The sequence below is a fragment of the Zootoca vivipara genome, chromosome 7 (assembly GCF_963506605.1).
Source record: "Zootoca vivipara chromosome 7, rZooViv1.1, whole genome shotgun sequence".
Classification (NCBI taxonomy): domain Eukaryota; kingdom Metazoa; phylum Chordata; class Lepidosauria; order Squamata; family Lacertidae; genus Zootoca; species Zootoca vivipara.
Genome location: NC_083282.1, coordinates 91,924,530 through 91,945,963, shown reverse-complemented (window position 1 = coordinate 91,945,963; position 21,434 = coordinate 91,924,530). Strand labels below are relative to the sequence as shown.

Genomic DNA, 21,434 nt, shown 5'->3' with positions numbered 1-21,434 from the left:
TCCCCAAAGAATCCTGGGAACTGTAGCTTACCCTCCATTGCCCAGCACCCTTAAACTACAATTCCCAGAATTATTTTGGGTGGGAGAGAAATGTGCTTTAAATGTGCATAGACAGTCTGACCCTTAGAATTGCATTGTTTTTGGGTGTTCATGTACATGCTTTTATCTCCAGTGGTAAAATGTTTCCCCATTTCCTGATCAATGTATGAATTAATATGAGCAGACCATATGGAATGGCCTTTGCTGTACAGTATATGAGAGTCTTTGATGTGGAAGAAGTGCCTCCCTTAAGAGCGCCAGCAGATGGCGCCAGTATCCTGAAATTATGGGATTGCTCTCCGAATTCTGTCTTGATCTCAGCAACGCACTTGGACAGTTTGCATTGAAAAGGGAGATCAACATGCTCTCTGATGCAACAGGAAGCCAGGGAGGGGGTGGGGAGTTTCTCCGTACGAAACTGCCTTGTTTCGAATCTTAAAGGCCGAGCCAAAACTCAGCCGCCACCCCATTTCCCTACCCCGTTTGTGCATGGTGGGAGATGGCAGAGAGTGGGAGCTTATTGGCGATGGTTTGCGGCAGCAAGGGGCATCGCTAAGCAAAAGTACGTCCTCACACAGCACATAATTAAACTATGGCACTCGCTTCCACAGTATGGATTTAAGAGGATGGGACAATCATAGAATTGTAGACTAGATGGATGAGACCCCATCTAGCCCAACCTCCGGTAAAGGTAAAGGTACCCCTGACCATTAGGTCCAGTCGCGGACGACTCTGGGGTTGCAGCGCTCATCTCGCTTTGCTGGCTGAGGGAGCCGGCGTACAGCTTCCAGGTCACGTGGCCAGCATGACAAAGCCGCTTCTGGCGAACCAGAGCAGCACATGGAAACACTGTTTACCTTCCCGCCGGAGCGGTTGTTGTTTAGTCGTGTCCAATTCTTTGTGACCCCATGGACCATAGCACGCCAGGCACTCCTGTCTTCCACTGCCTCCCGCAGTTTGGTCAATCTCATGTTCGTAGCTTCGAGAACACTGTCCAACCATCTCGTCCTCTGTCGTCCCCTTCTCCTAGTGCCCTCCACCTTTCCCAACATCAGGGTCTTTTCCAGGGAGTCTTCTCTTCTCACGAGGTGGCCAAAGTATTGGAGCCACAGCTTCACGATCTGTCCTTTCAGTGACCATATTTATCTACTTGCACTTGACGTGCTTTCGAACTGCTAGGTTGGCAGGAGCTGGGACTGAGCAACGGGAGCTCACTCCGTCGTTCGATTGGAACCGCCGACCTTCTGATCAGCAAGCCCTAGGCTCTGTGCTTTAACCCACAGCGCCACCCGCATCAATGAAAAATGGCCATCCAACCTCTGCTTAAAAACCTCCAATGAAGGAGGGTCCACTGTCAAATGGCTCTTGCTGTCAGAATGTTTTTCCGTAGAATGTATCAATCAATAAATAAACTTTATTTGCATAGCCAACAACCATAGCAACAAAATACATGCAATATAGAATTAAAAACAACAAGGATAAAAAGATCATATGACTATGGTTGTTGTTTAAAAGGTAGCCCTTAGTCTCATTGCACCCTCGATAAATCTGGCAACTTTTGTTGTTCTCAGGTCATTTTGATCTGATAGAAGAAAGAACAACGTGGCCTCAGTTGGGCGGCCTGGGATAGTTAGAAGTAGGGGTGTCATGAGATCGAGCCGCAAGTCTTTGTAGAGAGGACATGACAGAAGGATGTGAGCCACTGTTTCTGTGTTGCCGGTTCCACAGGGACAGAGTCGTTTTTCTGCTGGAATCTTTTGAAATCTGCCCTCGAGTACGGCGGAGGGCAGCACATCCAATCTGGCTAGTGTAAAAGCACGTCTGAATTTTGAGATGGTTAGTTTATCGCTTCTTGGCCTTTTGGCTAAGATCAAGTGTAGTATCTGTTCTTATCAATTTAATGTTTTTCCGTATGTTTAGTCAGAATCTCCTTTCTTGTGACTTGAAGCCATTGGTTCAGTTCTTAACCTCTGGAGCAGCAGAAAACAAGCTTGCTCCATCTTCCATGTGACAGCCCTTGAGAATATTTGAAGGTGGCTATCACATCTCCTCCAGTCTCCTCTTTCCCAGGCTAAGCATACCCAGTTCCCTCAGCTGTTCATCAGAAGTCTTGGTTTCCACACCCCTGATTATCTTGCTTGCCTCCCTCTGCACACGTTCCGACTTGTCAATATCCTCCTTAAATTGTGGTGCCCAGAATTGTTCAAAGGCAGCGATGCTTCTGAATGCCAGCTGCAGAGGCACTTGGGCTCAAGATTCTGTTTGGGAGTTTCCCACAAGGCATCTGGTTGGCCATTGTGAGAAGAAGGATGCTGGTCTCGATCCATTGGCCTGATCCTGCAGGCTTGGCATTCCCTGGGAAGAGGGATCGATTGCTGAACAACTCTTGAGATTGTAGCTCCATGTGGGGTCTTCCAGCGGCACTCAACGCCCTTAATCAACTACAGTTCCCAGCATCCTTTGGGGGAAGCCATGACTGTTAAAGCGGTATCACTGTGTTTTAAATATATAGTGAAAATGTAAATAATATATAGTTTATATAAATATATAGCGGAGATGTGCCCTCTGGAGGCAGCTTTGCAGATTACTCGTGGACCAGGCTACCCAGCCAAGCAGAAGAGTTACCTCTCTTATTTGGGTCAATTCTCTTGCAAACGTTCAATGTGTGGCTAATATCGCCCACCTGGATCTCTAACCTCTCTCGATCTGGGATTGATATATTTTGATGAGCATGGGCTGGATAGCTGGATAGCTATGCTCTGCCTCCAGAGTCGGAGGCAGCTGTGCTTCTGAATACCAGCTGCTGGGAACCACAGGAGGGGAGAGGGCTGCTTTAATCTTGCAGGTTTCCCACAGATGTCTGGCTGGCCACTTTGAGAACAGGATGCTGGACCAGGTGGAACATTGGCCTGATCCAGCAGGCTCTTCTTACATTCATTTCTCAGCTCTGGCTGGTTCTTGGAGCTACGATTCCCAGGAGGCACCGTGTCAAAGAGCATGTGTGCAGGCAGTGGCGTAGCGTGAGGGGGGCACAGGGGTGATTGCCCTGGCTGCAAGATTGTTAGGTGCACAAAATTTCAACACCTGGTGCTGCCCCGATACAGCTGCTTCCATCGCTGGGCTCCATTAAAAGCAGCTTCTCCCTGGAAACCAGGAAGTGACCTCCCCAGGCAATGGAACGACTCTTTTTTCCTTATCCCTCCTGCTGCAATCTCCTGGGTGATGTGGGCACTGTTAGGCAGTTGAATGTGCATGCATACTTCATCTGTTTCCCTCCTGCCACGCAGCCCCAGGAGCTGGCAACCCATGCTACGCCACTGCGTGCAGGCACCAACATTTTACAAGCCAGGGGAGAACTCTTGGAAAGAAGTGAGCTTTCACCCAAAATACTGGTTGCCATTGCTGGAAACCAAATGCAGGCCTTTCCAGAGCCCTAGATCAGGAGTTGGCTTTTTTTTTTTTTTTTTAGCCGTGGGACAGTCCACTGTCCCTCAGACCTTGTGGCAGGCCAGAGAAGTGGCACTGGGGGAGGGGGGAGCTGAAAGAAGAGGTGAGGGGAACAAGAAGTTCTCCTCCCCACCCCCCCAGCCCCAGCCGCTGCGCATATCTTCCCAGGGGCTGCCGCTGCCGCTGTTGTTTCTCGTGGGTAGAGGCAGAGGGAGGTCATACGCTCCTCTCTCTGGCCCACAGGAGCACCAGAGCGGTGGCGGCAGAGAGAAGATGAGTGGTGAAAAGGGCTGGCTCTGGAGAGCGGCTGCTTAAAGTGGCGCACAGCCAGCTCAGCCCAGCCCCCTTCCTCCTCTAGCCAGGGCAAGGAGAAGCCAGGAGGAGGGAGGGAGGAGGCGCCACCGTGGTGTGTATGACGGAGAGGGGGAAATGGAATGGCACAGGGGGAAAATGGTGCAGCCTGAACTAACAGAATCCCCACGCCGATCCACGGACAGTCCACGGGCCAGATCCTGAAGGCAGGTGGGCCTGATCCGGCCCCCCGAGGGCCTTAGTTTTCCGACCCCTGCCCTAGATGCAGCATGCCTTCCCTTGCGTTATGAATGAATGAATGAAATATGAACTAGAACCATAGGAGGAAACAAAGGAATCCTTTTGCAACGAATGAATGAATGCAACGCAAGAGCTGTTAGAGATGAAGGATCCTGCTAGGCGGGAGCCACGTGCTTCAGGAGAGAAAGCCATTTCCTTAGGAGGTCACCGCGGGGCGGAAGAGAAGGAGGTGAGACTGGATGGCTCCTTCCCTTGAGCAGGAGAGAGAGACCGCTGGCTTCCCCGCGCAGCATCAAAGCCTCCCTCCGGCCCGCAGGAAACATTGCGAGGGCTCGTGGAGGCAAAGACCCTGGGCATCGGCTCCCCTGGAGGATTATAAATTTTGCCCGAAGAATTGTGGCGTGCCAAAAAGCTTCCTCTTGCAAAGATCCGGGGGGGGGGTTGTTGGTTTGCGAAAGGAACCACTTGCGAAGGAGTTATCTCAACAGAGACCCCTGTCTCTGTCTTACTGGTCACACCCACCCCTCCAGCGAAAACAGGGGGGCACTGTCGTCAGCAAGGGGGAAACAGCAGCTTCCAGAGCCTTAGAGGCAAGCCTTTGAGCTCTTATTATCTGGAAGTGCCGGGGGTTTGGGCATCTGTCCAGCAAAAAAGGAGGAGGAGGATGAATGGGGGATTCTTTTCGGGTGTGCGGACAGAGCGTTTCTGCCCCGGCTCTTCAGCTGGAAAGCTTCCCAAAGTGTGCCATTGATGAAGCAATCTAAACGCCTTACGACACGAAAGGGGAAAGGGTAGGGGAAGGAAGAGGGGGCAAAGCAAATTCAATCTAGTAAATGAAATAATCCCAGGAGAAGGCAACAAGGAGACAAGTTTCCCTGTGATCAGACGTGCGCTGGTGCCAGGCGTGCATTTGCGCCCTCCTCAACCTCACAGTGGTTTAACATTCAATCCCTCTTCCCAGGGAACTCTGGGAATTGTAGCTCTGGGAGGGGGAAAGGGGTCCCCTAAGTAAGAGCTCTCGACACCCATAACAAACTACAGCTCCCATAATCCTTTGGGGGAAGCCACGACTCTGCAAAGTGGTATAATAGGGCTTTGAATCTATGGCGTGAATGTACCCGGAGCTCTTCCTTTCTCTGAGTCATATGGCTTGGCATTGCGGTCAGGCAAGCGGCTCTGGGTGTCCACAGGGAGGAAGGGAGGGAAGGGACGGCATTATTTATCTCTGTTTGCTCTGTTGATGTTCCCTCTCTGCCCACCTGTTTCCCTGCATGACCTGCAACTGGACTCCTCTCGCAACACAGGCTGACAAACGGCCTCAGCTAACTCCAATCCATTTGTTCCAGGAGAGGAACAAAGGCCCTTTGTGGGATCCGCTCTCTTTTCTTAATCTTGCGTGGCTCACCGGCATCCCTGGGTCCGGAACTCGGAGAGACTTCCTCGAAAGACAGCCGTGTAATGCCTTCCAGGTTTCCTCCGCTGGGTCCTCAGATGGGCTGGACCAACGATCTGTGATTCAGCCCTTAGCCAAGCAGAGGGGAGAGCTCTGCTTCTCTGGCAGGTGTGGAAAAATGGAGGTGAACTGGAGGGGTGGTCTCTCTCTCTCTCTCTCTCCAACAGGAATGTCAGCAGTACAGAAGGCGCAACCTTTCTGCGCCCCTACCTTGCCCAGGCAGCGGAGGCTAGGGGCATGTTCTGCAGCCCTGGCATGCTGATTTTCCATACTAGGTTGAGAATCTTGCTATGATTCCCGTTTGAGGAAAGGTTGCCACGTTTGGGAGTTTTTATTTTACAGGAAAGCTGAGTAAGAGGCAGCGTGATCAAAGTTTGCAAAATTATAGATATGGCACAGAGAGAAAGCAAATATAGAGAAAAGTTTCTCTCCCTCTCTCCCAACAATAGAACTCATGGGCAGCCCATGAAGCTGAATGTTGGAAGATTCAGGACTGATAAAAAGAATGTGCTTCTCCACGCAGCACATGGTTAAACTACGGAACTCCCTCCCACAGGATACGGTGATAGCCACTGACTTACATGGCTTCAGAAGGGGATTGGGGGAATTAATGGAGAGTCAGTGGAGGACTTTGGGCTTTAAAATTTCAATGGTGCTTTAGGCGGAGCCGGATTTAGCTTTGATGAGGCCCTAAGCTACTAAAGGTAATGGGGCCCTTTATATGTCCAGCTGTCCTTTGTCAACAACAAATTGTCACAGTCTTTTGTGTTGAATATATGCTATATGGTAATTTGTGGACCTAATAGGTATCTAAAGCCATTTGCACATAACAAAATATGTATTTTATCAAAGTAATTGTTGAACTGAAATACAATGGAGAAGAAGTACTGTACATTAATAGTGAAATAATCATCAAGCTCTAACTAAAAATGATTTTTTATCCATAACAAACTTAATAATGCAAACACATTGGAAATAACAAAAGTTCCTTCAGAAACACAATTTACCAAGACTCATAATCTAGTCTCTGGAAACTTGCTATAACATGAAATAATAATAGGTGTAAATATATGGTGCAATCTATGAATAGTTATAAATAGCAGCATGTAGGCACCCTATATATAGAAATGAGCAAACGAGGGATATTTTAGGGAGCCGGCTAGCAGGCGGGGCCCATTACTTACATCATAGGAGCCTACACAACACAAAACACGGTTGCTGTATGTAGGTTTCATTTTATTTGTTTTTATCTTATATTTTAGAAATGTACATCCTGGTTTTTTCATTTAATTTTTTTGGGACCCCCCAAGAGAGTGGGGCCCTGAGCTATAGCTTGTTTAGCTTATACGTAAATCCAGCACTGGCCTTATGCAACACCAAAAGTCCTGCTCTTATGCTCAGATTCCTGTGTGTTGCTTTTCCACAGGCATCTCAATGGCCACCGTGAGAACAGGTCCCTGGGCCTGATCCAGCAGGCTTGACTTAGGCCCGTACGCTTATGCTAGGATTCCCTCTATTTCCAAACCTCGGGCTTGTGAGAGCCGTTCCTTATGTCATCACATGCTCTGACCGCAGCTCCCATCCACACTTGGCTGGGAGAGGCTGTTCCATCAGACGCCGTCTTGCGGGTTTTCGATATTCATTTGGCTGTAAATGGCTCTGAAATTAAGTGACAGACGAACAGCAACTTTTAATATGGTTATAAAAAGGAGATATTGTTGCAAACAGGTGCCCGCAGGTGTCAGGTGTTCAAAGAGATGTTCAGAGATGAAAGTTTCCGCCCTCCCACAGAGCAATCCGGTATGAGTGCGAGTCTGCTGCTCCTTTCAGAGTTTCTTAGCTGAGATCCAGTTTCCAGTTGAGGAATGAAAATGGGGGGGGGGAGCAGGCGCAGAGCTGAGTTACGTTTTATATGTCACAGGTGTGTGTTTTGCAGCAACACCAATAGTCTGGGTAAGAATGGCTCCAGCAACCGCAGGCGTCTCTGGAGGGGGGAAAGAGCAGCAGCACAGCCCCCTCCCCAGCACCCGGTATTTCCCTTGCACCGAGACGGCAACTCATCTGCGTGGGCTGGAAATGAGACATGTTAATCACCGCAACCACTGCGCTCGCAAACATGTGCACAGACACTGCTATCCCCTGGGGGCCCCCCAGACCAAGAGCAAAGGGTTAAGCCTCATACTCTCCAGTTTCATCTCCCCGATCCCTGTTCTCAGCAAGCAAATATTTCAGGTTATTTCGCGCATCAAGGGGAAGATTGTCTTTCTTCTTCGCCGATCACTTGTGGCCAGGTAAGATTGTCTTCCATAAACACGGTTTTAACAATGAGTCCGTAAATGACTGTGGAGGCCAATTCTGGATCCACACGTCCTTCCACAGTGGGGACATTGGTTTCCGGGTGGGAGTTGATCACGGTGTGGATTTGCCAAGCGTGCCTTCCTCTTAGCACGTTTCTCCCTTGCGTCCTGAGTTCGAGTGTCTTCAAAGCCCACAACACCTTTCGTAAAGGCTGTTCTCCAACTGGAGCGCTCGCAGGCCAGTTGTCAGTGTTTATACTACTTTTTTTAGATTAGATTTTTAGAGAGAGTCTTTAAACCTCTTTGGTTGACCACCAGCATTACGCTTTCCATTTTTAAGTTCGGAATAGAGTAGTTGCTTTGGAAGACGATCATCAGGCATCCGCACAACATGACCAGTCCAACGAAGTTGATGTTGAAGAATCGTGCAGAATATCTCCGGTACAGTCCATGGCACCTCCAAAAAGGCCCAGGGAAGGAGTCGTGATCTCAGACCCTGGAAAGCCATTGCTGCCAGCCAGTGTAGACAGTACAGAGCCCAATGGACCAGTGGGCCTGACTCAGTTTAAGCCAACTTCCCGCGTTCCTAATTCTCTTCATGCTTGGTGGGCCAAAGCTCATGAAAAGAGCAGCTTGTTTGGGTGGCTTTAGGAGAAGAATTGGAGAAATTAATGGAGGAGTGGGCTCCTAGCCGCAATGGCACCTCATTTAGACAACTTCAGTCGGAGGCAGCAATGCTTCTGAATCCCAGTTGCTGGAAACCACAGCAGGAGGGGAGAGGGGTCTTGGGTTCGAGTCCTGCTTGTGGGTTTCCTATTGGGGCATCTGGTTGGCCACTGTGAGAACAGGATGCTGGACTAGATGGTCCAGTGGCCTGATGCAGCAGGATCTTATTACGTTCGTTGCTGCGCTAGGTCGACCAACTTGGCTTAAGGCAGGTTTCCCATAGCAGGTTTCCTTTCACTGCTAAGAGAACAGAGAGGAGTCACAGTTGTTCCACCTGTCCAGCAGGGCTCATCTAATAAATAAATAAATATAAATAAATAAATATGCCCCGCCCATCTGGGTTTCCCCAGCCACTCTGGGCGGCTTCCAACAAAATATTTAAAAAGACAATAAAACATTATCTGAAGTTCCAACCCTTTCCTTAAACAAAAAACCAAAAAAAACACATTTATCGTTTTCAATTTTACAACAATGAAACAAATTACGTTACAGTGGTACCTCTACTTACGAATTTAATGCGTTCCGAACACACATTTGTAAGTAGAAAAAAGTATCTGAAGTAGTGTGCATGCACACAAAAGCTCATACCAAAATAAAAACTTAGTTGGTCTTTAAGGTGCTACTGAAGGAATTTTTTTTATTTTAGAAAAAAATTGTAAGTCGAATCCCATAGGAATGCATTGGGAGAAAAAAGTCGAAGCAACCCTATCTAAAAATTCGTAAGTAGAAAAAATCCTATCTAAACTGCATCCAAGATGGCGGATGGAGCTCCATTCGTAAGTAGAAACATTCGTAAGTAGAGTTATTCATAAGTAGAGGTACCACTGTATTTAATTTCACATCTATGATATCGACTTCCCCTCCTTCCATGATTCATTATAATTTCCCCCTTTCTACAGCATATTCCAAGTACTCCTTTTTCATTCTTTTTCTATCATATTTCATTTATTCCTCCCTCCCCGTTTCAATTAATCTAATCCTGATAACGTTCAAAGTTGTTTACAATGATTTTTCATATATTCCACCAATTTCTCCCACTCTTTCTTTAAAAAAAACCTTCCTTCTCCTGGTCTCGAATTCTGCTTGTTAATTCAGCCATTTCCATGGTCCATCAGTTTCGTCTACCGCTCCTCCTTTGTTGGAACTAAACCTTCCTCCCGCTTCTGAGCATAACTTCTGGCACTTTCCAAAACCATCGCACCTTACAAAACCTCCACTGCCCACCGTCCTCTTCTCCATAAGAGGAAATGAAGGGCATGGCTCAGGACCTTGGTGCAATAACTCTCTCCCAGCACCTGGGATTCAGAATCTCTCTCTCTCTCTCTCATATGGGGAATGATGCTAAACAGTTAGGAATCTCAGCTTGTATTCTAAACCATTGTCCCACAGATAAGCTGGACTGACTTATCTACAGGCTTGAAAAGAATTATATCTAACTGTTGGAGATGCAATAGGGACAATGGTTCTCTAAAACCTATGTTTTTTCATTGTCCTCTATTGAAAGGTTTTTGACAGAAGCCATAAGCAGAACTGTACAGAACGACCTTCAATATCAAATTCAATGATATTTGGAATCCATTCTTACAAATACTGCAACAGGTTAAGATATGGTGAAGTACTATAACAACTTTGTAAAGTAAAAATAAAAAATGCTTGAAAAGAATCATGGCATTCTGGCTTCCGTGACCTTTTTCATGTTAAGACAAACCAGCATTGTTTACTGCAAACAATGCAATTTATGCTGCTGTAATAGATGGCTAGGGACCCAGGTGGCGCTGTGGGTTAAACCACTGAGCCTAGGGCTTGCTGATCAGAAGGTCGGCGGTTCGAATCCCTGCGACGGGGTGAGCTCCCGTTGCTCGGTCCCAGCTCCTGCCAACCTAGCAGTTTGAAAGCACGTCAAAATGCAAGTAGATAAATAGGAACCGCTACAGCGGGAAGGTAAACGGCGTTTCCGTGTGCTGCTCTGGTTTGCCAGAAGCGGCTTTGTCATGCTGGCCACATGACCTGGAAGCTATACGCTGGCTCCCTCGGCCAATAATGCGAGATGAGCCCGCAATCCCAGAGTCGGTCACGACTGGACCTAACGGTCAGGGGTCCCTTTACCTTTACCTAATAGATGGCTACTAGATAAAGGAGATGGTTTTGTCCCCCTCTTTCATTGGCCACACACAATTCCAGCCAGAAGTTCTGCTTCGAGAGTCTTCACATTCCTAGGGACTAGAAACTTGATTTCTTTTGAATAATGTTGCTAAACAAAAGCAGAAATGACACAGCGGTTGAATTCTGTGCACATGTGCAGAACACACACAGACTTGATGGTAAGTGTTGCCTAAGCTGGAACGGGGAAGGCTCCCTTCTTTTGGAAAAAAACACACCCTGGCAAATGACGTAGCCCCCACCCTCTCCGGCGTAACTCGGCATGAAGAGTTGTAGGGCCCTGCTGGAAGAGGTCTTGCCCCCACTGCGGTGTTAATATCTGACACCGGCCATCAAAGGCTTTGCGGAGGGAGACCCCAAAGGGCACAGGGAGCCTTGTAAAGGAGGCCACCGTGCTGGGGGGAACCTTGCTCCCGAGAAGGGAGAGGGCCCTTTAACAAAGGATCGAGGAGGTCAGGCTGGCAGAATCCTGGTGGCCACATGTGTCCGACGTTTAACACGGCCCAGGTCTGGAATCCATTTGCCTCGGCTGCAGGAGAGGTAATGGTACCCCAGGGAGATGGGGAAAGCGGCTCAGAACATCCCTCCCATCTGCTCCCTGTTTATTTACTTACACTTAAGGATCACCTCCTGGATAAAAGGTCCCTGTGGGGGGGGTGCAAAGTGCTCGAGGGGGGTGTCATTGTCCCATGTTGACACTGCAGAGACCCCCTTCTCCAGGTTTTCAAGCTACTGTTTGCATATCTGATTCCACCGGCTGCCCAACTTTTGGCAACGGGGAGCCGGCTCTGGAGGGTGCAAGACGGCTGTCCGAAGGGCAACGTTGCGCCCAGAGATGCGCCCATATGGCACAGGAACATAAGGGGAGTCCAGAAGTCGAATCGGTAATGATTCACTGGGGAAAAGACCTTGGATATAATGTACATCTTTCTTTTCTTTTTTTGAAAAAAATATTTTTTATTAGTTTTACATTATGTAACATCCTATCCTCTTATTTTATCTCTTTGGCTCAACTGAGCCTATCGACTTCCCTCCCTCCCGCCTGATGGTTTACAGAATTAAACTTTGCATCTTTACATTTCACCTCATTTCCTATCCTTGTTATATCATTACCTAAAATATTAAGAAGGGGACGACAGAGGGCGAGATGGTTGGACAGTGTTCTCGAAGCTACGAACATGAGTTTGACCAAACTGCGGGAGGCAGTGGAACACAGGAGTGCCTGACGTGCTCTGGTCCATGGGGTCACGAAGAGTCGGACACGACTAAACGACTAAACAACAACAACAAAATATTAAATGACTCAACCTGAATAGGTAGCAATTTCATCTTACAAATCTTCAGATAACCCTGCTAGTGGTGTTAATTGCTTACAGTTGTCTTTCAAATATAGCATGAATTTATTCCAGTCTTTTTGGAATGCTTGGTCTCGCTGGTTCCGGGTTCTTCCCGTCATTTTCACTAGTTCTACAAAGTCCATCAACTTCATCTGCTATTCTTCTTTTCTTCATAACTCCTGTTGTTTCCATCTTTGCGCTAACAACATTCTGGCTGCAGTTGTTGCATATAAGAACCATTTTTTTTATCTTGACTTGGTATTTCTCTACCCACTATACCCAATAAGAAAGCTTCTGGGTTTTGTTTGTTTTTAACAAAAGTGTTTTTAAACATTTTCTTTAACACATTATACATCATTTCCCAGAAAGCTTTTATCTCTTTACATGTCCACCACATATGGTAAAAAAATACCCTCCTTTTCCTTAACATTTCCAGCATTGGTACCTAGTTACCAATTACTTCCCCTGTGTTTTCATTATTTATTTCCCAAAAGTTATACACCGCTTGATTGTTTTTTTAAAAAGTAAATAAATCTCTGAGCATTTGACAAAAAAGATAAAACGATAAAATTATCCATGAGAAATGAACGAGAATAAGAAAAATTAACAACAATAATTTAAAGACTTCTTAAGGCTTTCAGAAATTTAAATTTAAATAGACTAGAAACCAGGCAGAGGGCCTTCTCAGTAGTGGCGCCCTCCCTGTGGAATGCCCTCCCATCAGATGTCAAGGAAATAAACAACTACAGTACCTGACTTTTAGAAAACATCTGAAGGCAGCCCTGTTTAGGGAAGTTTTTATGAACTGATGTTTTTATCATGTTTTTAATATTCTGTTGGCAGCCAGATGGGTGGGATATTATTATTATTATTATTATTATTATTATTATTATTATTATTATTAAAACAGATGGAAAATCTCATTAACTTTCTAAAAATGACTGCCGGCGTTGGCCTGATTTCAATAGGCAGGGAGTTCCTAAGTGTAGATGTTGCTACAACAAAATGAATTCAAGATTGGGGGGGGAATGAGAAACAAGGGAATTGAAATTGACTGGTGGAGCCATCGCTACATATTCTCACAAGTTTTCTACGGGATTGGGGCAGCTCCTGTGTTTAAAGATGCAGAAATGCGGCCCCATCGCATCTTCCAAAGAGGTTCGTGGGGAGAGGTTGTGCCCTGCAATTGCCTGCAAAGTGACACTCTGTCCCCCCACGATCTCTGCTGGCCTCTTCCCCTTCAGATGGCACCCACATGCTCGATGGCAGCTGCACCTGAGTACACAGAAGTAGCTTATCCGTCAGCCGGCTGTCATGAACCTCGTGCCCCTTCCTTGCTTAGCCAAGCCTCAGCCCAGTAGGACGTCGGTGCTTGAGAGACAACTTAGCAAACAAGCATGGAGAGAGGGAGGGGAGGAACAGTGGCTTGAAATGGAGAGACCAACCTTAATGTATGCTTGTAAAACATGGACCACTTATAAACGCCATCTCCAACTCCTTGAAAGATTCCATCAACGGTGTCTCCGAAAAATTTTACACATCGCTTGGGAAGACAGGCGAACTAATATCAGTGTACTGGAAGAAGCAAAGATTACCAGTGTTGAAGCAATGATTCTTCAACTTCAACTTCGTTGGACTGATCCTGTTGTGCGGATGCCTGATGATCGTCTTCCAAAGCAACTATTCTGTTCCAAACTTTAAAATGGAAAGTGTAATGCTGGTGGTCAACAAAAGAGGTTTAAAGACTGTCTCAAGGCATATTTTTTAAAAAATGTAGTATAAACACCAACAATTGGGAAACACTGGCCTGTGAGCGCTCCTGTTGGAGAACAGCCTTTACCAAAGGTGTCGTGGGCTTTGAAGAAACTCGATCTCAGGACGCAAGGGAGAAACGTACTAAGAGGAAGGCACGCTTGGCAAATCCACACCGTGATCAACTCCTGCCCAGGAACCAATGTCCCCACTGTGGAAGGACGTGTGGATCCAGAACTGGCCTCCACAGTCATTTACGGACTCATTGTTCAAACCGTGTTTATGGAAGACAATCTTACTCGGCTATGAGTGATCACCAAAGAAGAAAAAGATTTGGACAGAGCAGGGCAGAGGTGGGGGACTTAATGCTCGAATCACATGGAGCTTCAGAGTCTTGGCCTGTAAAGCATGAGACTCTCAGTCTCAGGTTCGTGGGTTCGAGCCCCACATTGGTCAAACATTTCCTGCATTGAGGGGGTTGGATTTCCCCAAATAGGACTGTCCTCAGATGTCTACAAAAAATTATATAGTTGTTCAACTCTTTGACATCTGCCAGGAGGGCATTCCACAAAGCCACTCCCCATTTCTACACAGCTGTCAGGGTTTTAAGCAATTGCCTCAATGCAACATGCCCCTCGAAGTACTTGCCTGAGGGTCAATTCTGCAAAAAAGAATCCAAATTGTTGCAAAATGTCAGTGTGAATTCTGCACAGGGAAATTTTGCATTCTTTAAAAGCTCCTTGCTGTAAATGTTGGGAAAGTTAAGCCCTGGCAAGCATTTTATAGAAAGGCAAGATAACTGTGCAGAGAATGAATGAATGAATGGTCGTGTGTGTGTGTGTGTGTGTGTGTGACTGCAACAAAGGGACCCTGTGCCCACAGGAGAGAATTGTGGTTCTGGCAGCATGCTGGCTCAAGAGTGTAGAAACTCCTTGGAGCCTGACCATTTGCTGCTGGGAGTTTGGGAGGGTGCTTTCTCCCCCCTTTTTTATTATTTACTGGTAGCCAATTGAAGCGTGCATGCACACAAAAGCTCATACAAAAATAAAAACTTAGTTGGTCTTCAAGGTGCTACTGAAGGAATTTTTTTATTTTACCTCTCGCAAAGTTTGAGGAGCTAAAAAAGACAAAGTGTGTTGCGTGCCACTTGGAAGGTTCATCTGGGACACTCAAACACATCTGCTGGTGGGTTGGTGCCCGAGGACCAAATGAAACATTTGCCACTGAATCTACTGAACATCTAAAAAGCGGCAAAGAGAGGGCAGACTGTGGAGAGGAGAACCAGCGGAATGAGGAAGGATGTTCGAACCCTTCCTTGTCCACCACCTTCTCCCCAGCCAAGGTACCCAGATACACAATTGCAGGAATGAAGGGGGAAATTACCTGGGGAAGAGAGCATAAGGGAGAAGAGGGCAGACAGGATTAAGTACTCCATCAATGTGTTTTGTTTTGTTTTATGATTTGAACTCAGGGTGGTGTCCATATGTCTCCCCACTGCTCATTTAATCTCCACAACAACCCTGTGAAGTAGGTTAGGCTGAGAGGCAGAGACTGGCCCAAGGTCACACCTAGTAAAGGACCCCTGGGCAGTTAAGTCCAGTCAAAGGCGACTATGGGGTTGGGCTGCTCATCTCGCTTTCAGGCCGTGGGAGACGGTGTTTGTCCGCAGACAGCTTTCCAGGTCATGTGGCCAGCAGGACTAAACTGCTTCTGGCACAACAGGACACCGTGACGGAAACCAGGGTGCACGGAAACACCGTTTACCTTCCTGCCACAGCAGTACCTATTTATCTGCTTGCACTTGTATGCTTTCGAACTGCTAGGTTGGCAGGAGCTGGGGCAGAACAATGGGAACACATCCTGTTGTGGGGATTCGAACTGCTGACCTTCTAATTGGCAAGCCCAAGAGGCTCAGTGGTTTAGACCATAGCGCCACCCGGGTCATCACACTTAGTAAGCTTCATTACCAAGTGGGGGATTTGAACCCTGGTCTCCCAGCTCCTGGGATGCAGGTGGCGCTGTGGGTTAAACCACAGAGCCTAGGGCTTGCTGATCAGAAGGTCAGCGGTTCGAATCCCTGTGACGGGGTGAGCTCCCGTTGCTCAGTCCCAGCTCCTGCCAACCTAGCAGTTCGAAAGCATGTCAAAGTGCAAGTAGATAAATAGGTACCGCTCCAAGCGGGAAGGTAAATGGCATTTCCGTGCGCTACTCTGGTTCGCCAGAAAGCAGCTTAGTCACATGACCTGGAAGCTGTATGCCGGCTCCCTCGGCCAATAAGTCGAGATGAGCGCTCCAACCACAGAGTCGGTCACGACTGGACCAAATGGTATGGGGTCCCTTTACCTTTACTCCCAGCTCCTAGTCCAGCACTCTAACCACTACACCATATTGGCTCTCTAACAAGCAATCATAATGATACAAGATATAAAGATGATGCAAGACAATTTGTGCAAGGCATTCTTTGCCCCTGCTAATCTGCTGCCTTGGCAAAAAAGAAAGGAACAGGGTCTTCTGTACTGATGAGGAAATGTTTGAAGTCCATGATCTCATGCATGGGCTTCATTTTGCTCTGCTGAACATAGCAACAACTCTCATCATCACCATCATCATTTTATTCGTATGCTGCCCTTCCATAGTTAAAACAATGCTCAAGGCGGATCACAACATGATAAGATTTACATAATTACCAACGTAACAAAAGTCATAAGCAATAAATAAAATACATCAAAAAGTACACATCCAAATAGAAAACAATTTCCACATAAATCATAAAATCTAAAACTAAGAATAAAGCCTTAATATCAATCACAATTACAATCAATAAAAAATAAAAGCAATTAAAAAAACAAAAATGGAGCCCTCTCTGCCCAGATGGAAGGAGGCAGGCAAAATGTGCTGAAAAATGTGGAGCGCTCAACCTTTGGCTCCCTGTAGTCCCCTGGCTTCCCCCAGCCAGAACCCCCATCTCTTTTGCACACACACATACACACACACACACACACACACACACACACACACACACACACACATGCAAACACCACAGCAGGTCTTTAGCTCTGCTTTTTTGGGAATGGTTCTAAGCACAGAGAAAAGAGGATGGCTGTTCACTCTCCCATTAAGTCATGCAGAGAGGGAAGCAAAGGGGAGAAGTCCTTAACCCCCGACCAGCTCCAGGCCAGCCTGATTTGCCTTGCCGAACGCAAACGCCTGCAAGCTGGTCCTCTCCCCGCTGGTCATCCCGAGGTGTCCACTTTGCAAACCGCAGGGCGGACGGCACTTTCCAGTGGTGCCTGGCTGAACGTTTTTGCAAAGGCAATGGGCCTTGAACGCACCATGTGCAGATATAAGCAGGGAAAGGGCTAATAGCTGAGCACCAGCCTCCCCCCCCCCGTAATTCCAAGGTCTAAAATTATCTCCTTATCTGCACCACTTGTTTGCCATGGGTAGAAAGCTGTCTCTCCCCCTCCTCATGCCCCACAAATCTTCCAACTGTGATAAAAATGGCATGAAACAAAGAGAGACCTTGCAGAAACAGGCCAGAGTCTCCATAGATGTGGGATTTCAGGTACTGCAAATACAGAGGGGTGAATATGTCTTTTTCATCTTCTCTTTTTCTAACCTTAAATTTTCAGTTCCCTACATTTCCACATCAGTCTGAGATGTTTTTTAAAAAGAAAATTGCTCCTCACAAAAGTCCACCTGTATTTTAGCCCCAGTTTCTCTGCATGGACATAATTTGTGTGCAGTTTTGCAACGTACACAATTTATCACAAAGCCATTTCCCCTGAAATAATGCATTTGTGTGTTATATACTGTATGCATCTTTCTATGGACCCTTTAACCCCCCCCCCTATGCATTTTTGTTGTCCTAATGGACATTGCGGAGCCCTGTGTCCAGTTCTGGACACCACAGTTTAAAAGGGATATTCTGGATAGCTCTGTTGGTTAGAGCGTGGTGATGATATCGCCAAGGTCGCAGGTTCAATCCCATTTGGGATAGCTGCACATTCTCTGCTTTGCAGAGGGTTGGACTAGATGATCCTCAGTTTCCCTCCCAACTCTCCAGTTCTGTGATTACTCAGCTGGAGAACTACCTTGCAAAATTCAGAGAAGGGCAAATTTCGAAGGACGGCTCTTGCAACTGGTTTGCTTCTAAATGCAAATTCCATCAAATTTCTCTATCACCCCAAAGTGTAAATAGGCCTTTTGAATTCTGTAAGAAGCCTGTCTTCTCTTTCGGATCAGCAGCGATGAGCGGTGTAGAAATACATTTCTTCAGGAGGTAGATGGCTTCCCCCCCTTCTGTGTGCACGTGTATTTTCCAGCTTTGGGGTGGGGAGGGATACAGTAAATCCTTTCCTTGCAAGGGAGACAAGGCCTCCAAATCCACTCGGGGTTCACCGGATCCATTCCAGCCTGAGCAGACAAGTGACCCACCGGCTGGGGTTTACCTCTGCTTCCGAGAGGTCAAAGGATCTCCTTCGGCTTCCCCACAGAGGGAGGGTTTGCTTCCTGAGACATTGAATTATGGCCAGAGAGAGTTCCTTTCCTGTCTGCTCCCCTTTACTAGAGATATTTACTCCTCTCTCTCTCACTCTTGCTTTCTCACCTCCAGGCTCTTCCCCCCAAGACTCCCCCACTGGAGTGCCTTGGGCCAAGGCAACCAGCCAACAAAAGCTCCTGGCCATTTCCTTCCTCCGAGGCCGGCAACATGGGACATGGGACACTGTGACCTGGAAGAGGCTGCTGCTTGGAAATTCGGGGCTCTCTTGGAGATGGGCAACATTTCGTGCAGCTTAAGTGGCAGCAGGAGAGCAAAAAATGCAAAATTTATTAATTCATTAATTAAGGAATAGAGTGGCGATCTGCATGCATCTGCTCATACACCATTGTAAGATGAAAAATTGCAAGCCTTCTCTAATCCTCATTCCCAAAAAGCACAGTTATTTCATCATGTGGCTAGATAGCAACTTGGCTCATCATCATCATCATCATCATATTATATTATTATTATTATTATTATTATTATTATTATTATTATTATTATTATTATTGAAATGTCACACTTTGCATGTGTTCATGCATGCTGTGTTGCCGCCATTCCCCTCTGGCTGTGCTTCTGCACTATTAGCAGGGTGCTTTAAAAAAAAAAAAACTTAACCGAGGGAAAATTGCTTTATTATCATAATTTTTAAGGTTCCCTGTCATCACTTTAAAAATATCCATATAAAGTTGCACCACATAGATAACAGGAAATTAAACAATTTGGTCTAGCACATTATTCTAGTTGTTCACGTTTGCTTGAGTGGTGCAGAAATATTAGCCGGAGCCTGCTCTGGATATGCGAAGGATCCCTGAGGCATTTCAGCAAGTTTTCTGTGCTGTGTGTTGATGTCTTCCAGAATCTGCTGCCAGCGTTGCAGTTTACCCAAGTGCTTCTCGAATTAGTGCTTCCTTCCTCTGCAATTCATTTCTCAGTTCTGAAACATCCTCTTTAATTATTTGCTCTGGTTTCTGGACACATTACTGCAGCCTTTTTGTTGTTGTAAGAAAAAGCATTCCATTTCCCATGCAACATTTAAACATTTCTGGATATATTGTCTATGCCACTTCTAATTTCTTTCTAGTTCTGTGCCATTGACATAATCTTAACTCACGAGGGAAGCAAAGCAAGCCTCAAAAGACATCTCCAACTCAAGTCGTCCATGAGGGTGCTGTTGGGGTTCCGCAGGTCCATGGGGTTCAGAGGGAGGAGGCCAGGTGGACCACAGGGGGGAGAAGGAGGGGTGGCAGAGGGGGAGGAGGGACTGGACCCTGGTTTCCAAACATCCTGGTCAGGCCGGCCGCCATGTCCTAGCAAGTGGCATTTAAAGTCCCCCCCACCCCACCCCATGGTGGGAATGAAATGATTAGAAGAACTCTTGACTTGCTGGAAGGTGAGATGAAGGATTAGGCCAGGCTTCCTCAAACTTGGCCCTCCAGATGTTTTGAGACTACAATTCCCATCATCCCTGACCACTGGTCCTGCTAGCTAGGGATCAGGGGAGTTGTAAGCCAAAAACATCCGGAGGGCCAAGTTTGAGGAAGCCTGGATTAGGCGCAAACTTGTTTTACTCTCAACTAAAGTTTCCTGCATTGCAGAGGGTTGGGCTGGATAACTCTCAGGACCCTTTTGAAAACTACAATTCTATTATTCTAAAATCCAAGTGGTCATTTTTGTGAGAGAAAACCACTTCACAAGGAAACAGTGTGGAGTGAATCAACAGCAGAGGATGTGGGGTGCTTAACCCTTCCCCACCCTCGTCTATTATTCTATTGCAAGCCTCTCTGCCCCACCCCAGGGTTTTTCTTTCCAGGGCGTTTGCAGGGCATATTTATGGAGTGAGCATGCGCCTTGAATCCAATACGGGGGACAGGAATAGTGGGAGTCAGAGGGGGTGCATGTGAAAAATGATGGGCAGGAAAAGGGTTAAGCACTGGCATCCTGCCACTTCACCATTCAACTTCCCATAGATGGGGTTGCGTGGAACGTTTAAGGATGGGGGACCAATTCAAGTTTAGTTTGCATTTAAAGGTGAAACCAATGCACACTTCTTGAAGCAACGGGTGCACTACACTGAAATGCAGCCACCCCTTCAGAATCTGCACTTCCCCAAATGTTTCAGTGAAGTTCTCCAACTGAACGTGTTAAAAATAAATAAAATGCACCTGTTAGGGCAGTGTTTCTCAAACTCAGGTCCCCAGCTGTTTTTGGACTACAACTCCCATCATCTTGCTAGCTACGGATGATGGGAGTTGTAGTCTAACAACAGCTGAAGACTGAGAAACACAGGGGGAAAGTCTTAGGGGAAGTGCCCACGAATCCAGGTGTTGGTGAAAATTTCTTTCATTGCATCATTCCAACTCCAAGATTCGATGACGCCTCTTGATAGTCTGACCTGTCCCCTTCCTTCTCCTGTTGCCCCCAGGAGACATAGTGCCATGTTTATTGCTGCACTACACAGCTAAGTTAACTTTTGTTCTGGCAAAAGACAGGACAGGGCAAGGCAGGACAGTTGGGGGGGCATTTTCATTTATTTTTGGGTCATCTGGTGCTTAAGTGACTTCAAATCAATCCACTACAATCTCTTGCAGTCTAACAGGATGGCCCCTCTGGAATTTGTCACACATGGTCTGCACACACAAATACTTGTGACATGGGCGTAGCCAGGATTTTTTTGGGGGAGGGGGGAATTCCTGAGCTTCTTTTGGGACACTGCCCCCCAAATTTGCTGAGCTTCTTTGGGGGAAATCACACACAGGTTAAAATCCCCCCCCCAAAAGAAGACATTGCAAGGGGCAGGCTTTTTGCTGGGTGTGTGTGTGTGTGTGTGGAGGCTTCTGCTGGGGAGGGGCAGATCCTCAGTTAATTGAGTATTTTTAAAATGTTTTCCAAAAATCCTTTTTGAGGATTTGGGAGGAGGCAGCTATGCCTACTACTCACAAATTTGTAAATCCGTCTGTGCTGTGCATGACCTCTTCTACACCCTTTCACACTCATGAATTTGGAGAGGGTCCCTAAACTGGCAGAGAGAGAGAAAAAGAGAGAGAGAGAGAGACTTCAAACACAGCACAAACTAAATAAATTAAAAAATTAAAAAACATTGTCCAGTAGCACCTTAGAGACCAACT

The 21,434-nt window shown here is 46.8% G+C and overlaps 2 pseudogenes; one reads left to right on the top strand and one right to left on the bottom strand.

Moving 5' to 3' along the window:
- Positions 1–1,883: 1,883 nt before the first annotated feature.
- LOC118089568 (U2 spliceosomal RNA) lies at positions 1,884–2,090 on the top strand (annotated as a pseudogene).
- A 16,964-nt stretch (positions 2,091–19,054) lies between these two features.
- LOC118088414 (mediator of RNA polymerase II transcription subunit 28-like) lies at positions 19,055–19,613 on the bottom strand (annotated as a pseudogene).
- Positions 19,614–21,434: the final 1,821 nt, after the last annotated feature.